The sequence below is a fragment of the Columba livia genome, chromosome 22 (assembly GCF_036013475.1).
Source record: "Columba livia isolate bColLiv1 breed racing homer chromosome 22, bColLiv1.pat.W.v2, whole genome shotgun sequence".
Lineage (NCBI taxonomy): Eukaryota > Metazoa > Chordata > Aves > Columbiformes > Columbidae > Columba > Columba livia.
Genome location: NC_088623.1, coordinates 6192033 through 6200279, shown reverse-complemented (window position 1 = coordinate 6200279; position 8247 = coordinate 6192033).

Genomic DNA, 8247 nt, shown 5'->3' with positions numbered 1-8247 from the left:
GGGGTTGAATCAGAGGCAGGCTCTATAAATATGCATGTGGGTAATTTCTAATCGAACGCCACAGCTCTCGGTGCTGGCATGTGTCACTCCCGTGGCATTATCTCTGCAATTAGAGCTTTTCCCCACAATTGCATAAGAACGTCTGGGTGACTCACCGGGTTTGGGGGGGAGATGCGAAGGGCTGCGCCTGCGCGCGTGTGAGGTGTGAAAATCAGCCGCTCTGGGCTTTGCAACTCGTTCCTGAGCAAACCTCCCTCCCAGCGATTCCACCGCCCTCCCCTCGTCACCGCCAGCACCCTGCTCTGGGGACACCGGGCTGTCCCCTGCGCGAGCTCCCAGTCCGCCCAGCAACACCTGCTGCCACGGGGCTATTTCTGTCCGTGTTATCGTGGCCCTGTTTGCACACTGACGACCCTTGGGCACCAATAATAGCATGTTTCACATCCCTGATTAAAACCACCGCGGTGTCAGGATCGATAAGAATTGGCAGTTGAGACCATAATAGGTATAATAATCCCCATTAGGGTAAGAGATGCAGGGGGGAGTGCGGGGCTGCTGATGTGGTGATGGTGAATCTGCTTCGATCGGCTGGAGCCGCAGCATCGTCCCCGCGAGGGGCAGGGACCGCAATGCTCCCGCTGTTTGGGGTCCCGGCATCGGCAGAGCCCCCGCTGCTGGTGCTGTGTGCTCTGGCTTGGAAACCTGGCTTTGCAATGGTGATCATTGTGGTGTCCCCAGGGTGGGAGGGGGGACAGGGCTTGGTGCAGCCGGGGTTGTTGCTTGTCCTGCCCCAAACCCCAAAGGAAACTTAAGGACTGAGATTATGAAGCAGGGGAAATTCCTTGCTCTGACCCATACTGCCACTGTGTCTTGCAGCGACGGAGCGTGGGGAGGGCCGGGAGGGAGGGGAACACCAGTGGCATTCAAGTAGCTGCCCAGAAGGAATATAAAAATCAATACGTAATTGTGGCCCCATCGATCTGCGGCTCCACCGCTGCGGCTCCCCGCCGCGCTCTGATCGGCGCTCACGGTCGCAGATGAGAGTCCCAGCAGCTGGGGCATTAAACAACGCCAAACAGGTGAAAACTATAGAATTTTTCCTTATATAAACCTAAAATAGAGGGGCAGCTGTGGAGACGGGGGGACTGGAGCAGCCGTGGGGCTGGGCACCCTCTGTGCAGGATTGCATCCCTGAGAAAGCAGAGCGATGTTATGTGCCCATGGTGGCTGCTTGGTCCCCTTCGACTCCAAAAAACACCCTTTACACCCAAAAATCTACCAGCCAAGCCCTGCCGTGAGTCCATGGCCATGGCAATGCCAACAGCGATGGGGCTTGAGGGGCTGTGCGTGATTTGGGGACAATACCAAACCATGTGCCATGGGGACAAGACCAGTCCCAGGCAGAACAGGTTGGTAATTTTTAGACAAATTGTTTTTGCTCGGAAAATGGAGGTTGGTTGAAACCCAGCGTGTTTATAGAAAAACATCGGTTTTGACAGATTCCTCTTTCAACATGTTTTTTAGAAGAAAAAGGAAAGCTTTCCAAATTGTCAAAAGACCCCAGTTGAACACTTTTGCAGCAGAACATAATCCATTTCGCAGCTCCAAATGACTTTTCATTTTGCAATGTAAGTAAACGCGTTGCAAAATCCCCTTTTGCAAGGGGGCTGGAATCCTTCAGAAACAGTCGAGCTGGATCTCGGGATTAACTCATTCCAGCCTGGGGTCTGGATTTTCAAACAAGGTCCTTTTTCCTGCTCAATGATGTGTTTTCATCCCACTGCAGGATGAATACCAGCAATTCCTTCCTGGTGTGGAAATTGCTTCATGCGCAGGCACTTAATATTAAGGGCTGGCAGGGGACCCTACGTGGGGGCAGAGTAGCTCATTTTGTGCTGGTTTTCTCTGATTTACCTGACTTCTGCAGCGTTTTTACCGGCTTGGGCAGGGAGAGGATGCTGGTGGAGGGTTTGGGCCACTGCAGGCATTTCTCCTGTACCGACGGGCGATGCTTTGTGGCCAGACCGCTGGAGGATCTTGTTGTCGCACTGATCTGGTCATAATTCCCTCCAGCGAGGCACGGGATGGCATCTCGGATGGGGGCACCTCCATCCGCACAGGTCTGCAGGGTTTTCCTTGGGAGCGCTGCTGCAGCCCGGAGCAAGGCCCTCCGCTTGCTGGGGAATTGGGATGCTTCATCAGTGTGCACGATGGAATACAATATGCAAATGGGAGATTTATTCTGTTTAATAAACTGGCATCTCTGTAGATTTTGCACTTTTCCAATCAAATTAAGAACTTAATTCCAGATGTTAGTTTTGCCACAGAGGGCTGAGAGGGATGCTGGGGCAGAGCGAGGGCTCCTGAGGTCACAGTGGATGGAGTCAGGGCCATAGGGATGCAGGAGGATACGGAGAAATATCTGGTTTGGTTCTGCACCCAAAGAATTCTCCCAAAGCAGCTCCTTCCTCCCCTGCACGAGCTTTTCCAGGCACAAGAGGGGTTTGGATTTGAGAAGATGGGTCAAGGTGGGTCTGGAAACCCCCAAACAGCATCATGTTCCTGCTGCAGTTGTGTTAACAGCTCATCAGCAAAGTGGTGCCTGTGTTGGTGAGCGGCCAAACTCTGACCTGCTCGTGTCTTTATTATATCTGCTGGCAGATCTCATGCAACGCTTTAATCAAGTATTTCAGTGCCTCCATAGAGCCGGAAAGGATTCGGAGAATGTTGCTGGGTTGTTTGCAAACTTGCCGAGCCTGGTGGTGCTCGGAGCCTGCGGGGGCACGGGGACAGGGCTGGGACCTTTGGAGCTGACCTAAGGTCAGGTTTTGGTGTCCACAGGGATTTCGGTGGCTTTGGGTCTCGTGCCTCCCCCGCAATGAAACAGAAACCTGAAATTATACCAAGCTCATAAACACATCAGCTGGGGAGTCTGCGATGGGTCGGCAGTGGGATCTCCAGTTCCCAGCTCGGGAAGGTTTGAGGAGGGCGGAGGGATGCGGGGAAGAGCCGGGAGCTATTTCGGCTCCCTGTGCCACCCCCTTCCTCCTGCTGCTCCAACTCGGGTGCGAACAAACACTTGACGGGTGCTGTGCCAGCGATGCCGGGAGCACGAGAGCAGCTCCTCGCCCTGCCCGGGGAAACCCCCGTGATGCTGAAGTGGCTGCAGGGGGAAGGACGAGGAAAACACTGCGGAGGGGTAGGGGCCATCCCCGCCCTGGGGACACGGAGGGGACTCTGGTGCTGGAGTGTAAACCCTGGAGAGGGGTGAAGATGCCCAGCACTTGGGGGGCAGCTGGAAGAAGGGGCAGAGTCTGTTATGGACAAAACCCAGGGTTTTACAAGCACCTTCTTGTTTTCCCCTTCCTTCTGCCTTTGTGGAGCGAGAAGCAGCGCTGGCAGCCTGACAAAGCCGCAGTGGCCTCTGGTAGCTGCTGGGGTGTTTTCTGGTGGCGGGGAGGGCCCGAGCGGTAGCGCCGAGGCCGTTCAGTGTTGTCATCCGTGACGCAGATGTGTCACGGTCCCCTGGGGTCCCCATATACCGGCTTGTGCCAGCTCCTGCCGTGGCGACAGTCTCCGTCTCCACACGCGCAGGCACCTGGGGCAGGAGCGTCTGTTCCTGCAGGGGAAGCTGGGCACGACCAGGGCTGCGCGGGGATGGAAATCCCTGCCTGGCCCCAGGGAGGTTGGGGAGGATGTGCTGGCTCTGCCGTCCCCTCCGACACCTCCCTGCCAGCGTGAAGAGAAACTCCGAAAACACAGAAATGTGCTGGTGCAAAGGTTGTGTCTCCTTGGGCTTTGCCAGCCCTGCATGTCCAAGACCAGAGTGTGTTGCCTTTCCCAAAACCGGAGGGAAAACCATGGAGCTGGGGTTAAATCCCTGGGCCAGGTCTCAGCAGACAAAGCATCTGCTCCACGCCACGGTGCCTCTGTCCCCCCATGTCCTGTACCCCCAAATCCACAGGGCTGAACCCCCACCGCCCCTCGGTCCTTCTCAGGTCTCGAGCCCAGGTCGTTGCCAAGGGTTCCCCCGGGGACCTGGCTCCTGCCGTCCCCAGCAGCCGCCCTGCAAAAAACGCTTTCCTAAGAATTCTGGAATAAAAAAAGAAGAAACAGCCCCCTTGTTCTGCTGCGATGAACTGGCTCTTTTTCCAGTCACAAGGGTGAGCTGAAGCAAAACTTTCCATACTGAGCAGGAACAGAAAGAGAGAGGGAGAAGTAACAAGCCCTCCTTTAAAAAAGTTGGGTTTTTTGTGGTTGGTTGGTTTGTTTTTTTTAAATAACCAAAACACCCCAAAAAGCACTAAAGCCAGCAAACCCGAGCTCTGTCTTTTCCCCATCTCCCTCCTTGTTGGAAGAAGCTGAAGGGTTTGCAGAAGTGAGTTTTAAGCGGGAGCAGATGCCGACGTTCCTTGGGCAGGGAGGGCTGAGCCGAGCCCAGGAGGGACGCGCAGATAGAAACCAGATTGCACTAAATATTTGTGTATTTAATTGGTGCGTGGGATGGTGGCGCGAGGGGCACCGAGAGCCGGCTCTCACGCGTTCAGTGCCTCGAAATACGCATGTTTCAGGGATTTTCTTGCCCCGTTGGTGTGTGAGATTTTCCTGGCTTGCTTGCTGCAGGGGCCAGAGAGCCAGGAATGCAGTTTGAAAGCTGAAGGGCCCCGAAAAGCCTCAGGATGGCGGGACCGGGGCTGTGGTGAAACGCTGACTGTCACAGATGGGTATCTCCACCTTTTGGGCTGGGAAATGGGCCGGGAGGTGCTGGCGGAGCCTGGTCCGAGGCTTCGCAGTGGGAGGGAGGGATGGGATGAGATGGCCACCCGGGATGTGCCAATTGGGTTTTGCAATGAACCTGTTCTTCCCCAAATCTCGGCTACAGGTTCCTCCCATCCATGCCCTCCGTGTCGCTTCTGCTAAATCATTCATCCCGGACACTCTCGTTATTGCTCCCATTACTCATGCTGACATAAATTCTTCTTTGACAAAACGCTATGCGGTTCTCATCAACTCCGCACGGCCCCGATGACTCGTGGCCTTAAATCCTGGCCTGAATTATGTGACTTTTCCGCAAACCCCCTTCCCAGTAACCGAAAAATGATGCACCTGCTTTTGCTTTTTAGCCCATGAAAGAGGAAAGAAATAAAACAGGGTGAGAGCAGATGTGCCTCTCCTGGCTTGTCCCTAAGGAGAGACAGGGACACTCCAACAGTGACAACCCCCCTGAGAACTTCTTCCTTGCCCATCTTTTCCCAGTGCCAGCATCAAACACCAGGCCGGGTGGTTGGTGCTGACGCTCCACCGTCGTGCCCAGGGCAGGGAAAGGTGTTGGCACCGGCACCAGGGAGCAGCCGCCCAAGGTGCTCCCGCCAGCTTTCGGGAAGGTTGGATGTTGTTTGTGGAGATGATGTGGGAAAGATGAAGCCCCTCGGCGGTGACCCTCCCCGGGGAAGCGGCGCTTGCTGGGAGCCGACTTCTGTCGGTTCGGGAAAGTGGCGCTTTGAGAGAACTATTTATAAACCGAGTTTTCTTTAACTCCTGAAATTGAGCCATAACTTCAGACAAACAGAAAAAAAAAGAAGAAAAAAAAGGAGGTGCAGGCAAATAAATGCAGGCAAAAATAAATATACAGGCAGCCTTAACTTGCAAAGCAGTTCATGGTTCTGAAGGGTCCTGGTTTGGAGGCATCTGCAATGGGGCTGGCAAAGTGTCGTCTCAAAAGGCTTCCAGGGGCCGGGGGGCTGAGGACCAGCAGCGCTGTCACCTCGGGATGGGGTGCTGGGATTCTGTCCAGCGCTGCAACCACCCCGACCGAAATCCTGCTGGTATTTCGGCCCCACATCACCTCTGCCCCTGGAAACCACCAGGCAGCGTGGCCCTTCTGTGCGGCTCCTACCTGGAATTGCGTGGGGGATTTATGGCCCCGCATCTCTCAGGGTTTTACAGCCTGGTTTGTCACCGTGGCTCGCGATGCCAGCAGGGCTGGGTGACACTGCCCAGCCCGTGTTGTGTGTCCCAGGGCATGGTCAGGACAGCGTGAGCTGCCCTGCGATGCTCCTGCATCCCACAGCACCAGGGGCTTGTTTGGGGCCTTTGGATGGGCAACACCTCCCCTTCCTACCAAACCACGGCTTTTATTTTAAGCCTTCCTTCCAGCCCGTGCTGCCATGGGACTCGCTGGCACGTGCCTGCCTTTGGTGTCCCCGCATCTCCCTCCTGCTCGTCCCCATTCCCCACCAGCACCCCCAGCCCACCCCTAAACACTTCCATCTATTTCTGAGAGCGCAGCTTTGGGAAACAGGTCCATAAATCACCGGCAATGCTTGGAAATAAGAATCATTATTGTGATGAATGGGATTTTATTTCTCTTTTAGGTAGAGGGATCATGGAAGGCTGAGGCAGAGGAGAAGGAGGAAGAGGAGGTGTTGCGTTTTCTATTTTTGACAAGTTAAGGGGGATAAAGCTAATTGCATGAGAACTGTTTGAAGAGAGAGAGGAAGAAACAAGGGTTTGCTGCGTGTCCCTTCTTGGGGTTGGAGGGAACACGAGCGTGTGTGAAGGCTTCCCGTACAACTCTGAATTATTAGGGTAATATATTGCATCCCGCAGCACTCGCATCCTGCAGCATCAGCTCGGCTCTTGCTGGCACCACAGACACGGGGCTTGGGGAGCAGCTCCCACAGCCAAGGGGAAGCTTTGCACAGAATGACTTCAGGATTTGGCCCCGGGCTTGTATTAATTAAGCAGCAATGATCCAAGTCGTGGGGCATTTCCTGGGGATTAATGACTGGCAGGGAGGAGTTAACGACTTGAGATGAATCCAAAAATCCCATTTACTCCAACCGGTGCTGAGTCCCAGCACTCACTTTGTGCCAAGGTCAGCACCACCATTTTAAGGCAATTTTTAAAATTGTTATTATTAATAAGAATAATAAATTGTTGGAGATGGATTCTCCTTCCCGCCACGGCGGTGCAGCTCAATCGCCACGGGCAGCCCCAGGGATGATGGGAACCCCCGCATTGAGCCAGTGTATCACATGGAAAGAGCATCCCTGTCCCTCAGCAGGAGCCTGGGGACAGGAGGGTGTTGGGGACAGTGTCCTCAGCCTCTGCTGGCAGCTCCCAGCCCAGCGGCACCAGGGTGGTGATGCTCAGAAGATGCAGGTTTCAAAGACAAGAGGAGCTGGTGGGCAGAAGAGAACCTGCCGCAACCTTGTGCCCAGAGTAGATGAGGATCCAGCCCCTCAGCAATTATCCCTGATTGAGGGTTGTCATGGCAATGAGAGAGCTGGGCTGGTCCTTGGGTTGCTTTTCTTCAAAGGAGAGAAAGTTTGGTACCTGACCGCAGGCGCGAGCAGCCCGACGGGTGCTGGGTCTCTGCGCTGCCAGCCCCCCAACGCCTGAACACACACCGGAGTAAACGCAAACCGGATCCGTCCCCGGGAGGCAGAGCACCTGCAGCACCGGGGTTCAGCTCTGGCTGCTCCCCTGGGCTCCGAGCAGAATGCAAACTGGGATGCAGCTTGCAGTGGATGCAGCCAACATGACGCTCAGGGAAAGGCGATCTGAAAAATTCCCTTCCCAAGCATCACCTCTTGGTGTAAACCAGCCCTGGGCAAACTCTGCCCTTGGCCTTCCCCCTCAGCCCAGCCGAACGAGAGCAGCCCTGGCACGAGCAGACGGCGATGCCAGGGGCACCGTGGCAAAGAGCGTCCGGCGCAGCGAGCATCACCATCCCCAGCCAAGGGGACACCTCCAGCCAAGCGGCTCATCTCTCTCTGGAGCCAAAAGGCAACTCGGCGCTTTGTGAGCAGCCGGGGACCGTCCCGGCCCTTGGTGGGAGCTGCACTTGTCTCCTAAACCCTGCTGGGCACCCAGCACCACTCCCCTGCTCCAGCCGGGAGCCTCTGCAGCTGCTCATCCCACTCTCACTCCTATTACTGGAAAGTTTTATAGCTGCTCACTGTTTGTGATTAATCATTTTGGTTTAATTGCTGCTCCTCTGGCTGGCAGAGGCTCAGAGGGGATTTTATGCCTCTTGGCTGCTTCTCCCAGGTATGTTCCAGGAGCAGCAGCAGCAGCCCCATGACAGCGGGTGCCCCAGCTCTGTGGGGTGCAGGTTTGGGTGGTGTCTGTGCCCTAGCGAGCAGCACCCCAATGGAGACCCAGTGTGATGATTAGCTCCTGCAATAATGCAGTTGGACTTGAGGCAGCAGCCGCTCTCCCTGGGACCATGGGCTGCAGCAG